Raw genomic sequence first — 2,121 nt, 5'->3', positions numbered from 1 at the left:
TGTGCTGAATTAATCGGAGAACTATCTTTCGAGATTGTTCCAGCTCTTCAAATTTCACCATTGTCGTTGCGTCTGAAGATTTCCTTTTGAAACGCATGATGTAGGCTACTATTCTTAGTAATTTATCAAATGAATTCCCGTGGTTTATGCCATATAGCCAATTCGGACTTTGCGTGGTAGCTACCAAGATTTCTGGGTTCTCCTGGGGAATTGCATGGCGTTCTGATTTTGCCGCAACAATGATGATGGACCACTCAAGAACAGTGGACCATAGAACCAAAAACTGAAATTGGTGAAAATGGAACCACTTATTCCTCTTGACGCTATGTCTGCAGCATTGTTTTCCGATGGAGCATGGCGCCATTCCCTTTGCAACGACGCTTCTTGAATGGTGGTAATTCTAGTAGCCACAAATATGTCCTTTATTGTCTTTGGGCTATTTATCCAGGACAACACAATTTCGGAATCTGCCAAAAAATATGTTGCAGTTCCTTGCAGCGACAATTGTTCCTTTGTGGTCGCTGTTAATTGAGCACCTAAAACTGCTGCCTTAAAGATAAATGGCTGCAGCATACGCATTTTCTGAAGCGTCGACGAACGTATGTATCTCATTTGATACCGGAATCTTTCCATCAAACACATGACGGGGAATTTTAATGTCACTTTACATTTTTAAATCTTCCCGGAATTGCTTCCATTCCGATTGTAACTGCGTTGGCAATTCTTTGTTATATTCAAATTTATCCTTTGTTAAGCCTTGCATAAATACTTTGGCCTTTATGACTACTGGAGAAAATAGTCCGAGAGGATCGAATATTTTGAATATTTCTGAAACCACATCGCGTCTTGTTGTTTTCTCTGTGGTCACAGTTTGTGCTTTTCCACAGAGTTTGTCAATCGTAGGATTCCAAGTGATTCCCAAGGTTTTAATGCTGCAGTCCTCAAAGGCAGCATCTTCAGTAGTTGGGAAGATGGGTTCTGGGACAATTTGCATATTAATGGCCCCCGCCCCCTTACTAATTAGCATATTAATGACCTCCGCCTCTCACTAATTAACATAATAATGGCCCCCGCCTCTTCATTAATGTATGCGGGTTCTGGGACAATTAGCATAATCCAATATATTATCTGATTTTAAAAGGTTTAGATGTCATAAAAATGTCACGATCATAACGTTTCCTATGATTGTAAAATTAATTTAGAAATCAAAAGAACCCCAAAAAAATGAATCTCACAAGTTAATAATTCTCAGATGTGGAATATTTTCAAACAGATATTTTTGTTTCCGCCCCAGAACGTTTAACTGTAATTTTAACTCGAAATAAAAGGTCAGAAGTTTATTTTGTAGCATAAAAATACATTTATTCATTTATTTTGGTATTGCGAACATGTTTAATTATATATTGAAATTAATTTTCTGGCTTCGTTCCAGCGATTTGCATAGAAGGAGCAGGCGCACGTTTCCGACGTCAGTTCAAGATTACAAAATGTAAAGTTTTCACCATAATTCGTAGTTTTGAGATCATGTCCACCTCGATTCATGAACATAGTTTTTGTGTTTAGAAGGTATTGAAAATGCTGACCAATTATCTGTCCTTAAAGTTGTTTAATAAATTGGTCAATTTCCTCATGAAACTTCATTTTTATACCCGTTACTCGTAGAGTAAAAGGGTATACTAGATTCGTCGGAAAGTATGTAACAGGCAGAAGAAAGCGTTTCTGACCCCATAAAGTATATATATTCTTGATCAGGATCACTAGCCGAGTCGATCTAGCCATGTCCGTCTATCCGTCTGTCCGTATGAACGCTGAGATCTCGGAAACTATAAGAGCTACAATACTGGGATTAGGCATGCAGATTCCTGAGATTCCTGCGCAGCTCAAGTTTATTTCAAAAGAGTGCCACGCCCACTCTAACGCCTCCTACAGTTTTGATGCTAGAATACAAATTTTAACTGATATGTATTGTTCTCATCAATACCTACCGATTGACTTAAAAAAAAGTTTGGCACGCCCACAAACCGCCTACAAACTTCAAAAAATCGGAAATATGAACGCGGATATCTCAGAAAATATCAAAGATAGAGAAACGGGATATCAGATTTAGATTCCGTAGGCTTG

Source organism: Drosophila subpulchrella, unplaced genomic scaffold (genome assembly GCF_014743375.2).
Source record: "Drosophila subpulchrella strain 33 F10 #4 breed RU33 unplaced genomic scaffold, RU_Dsub_v1.1 Primary Assembly Seq25, whole genome shotgun sequence".
NCBI classification, from domain to species: Eukaryota; Metazoa; Arthropoda; class Insecta; order Diptera; family Drosophilidae; genus Drosophila; species Drosophila subpulchrella.
This window is presented reverse-complemented; position numbering follows the sequence as displayed.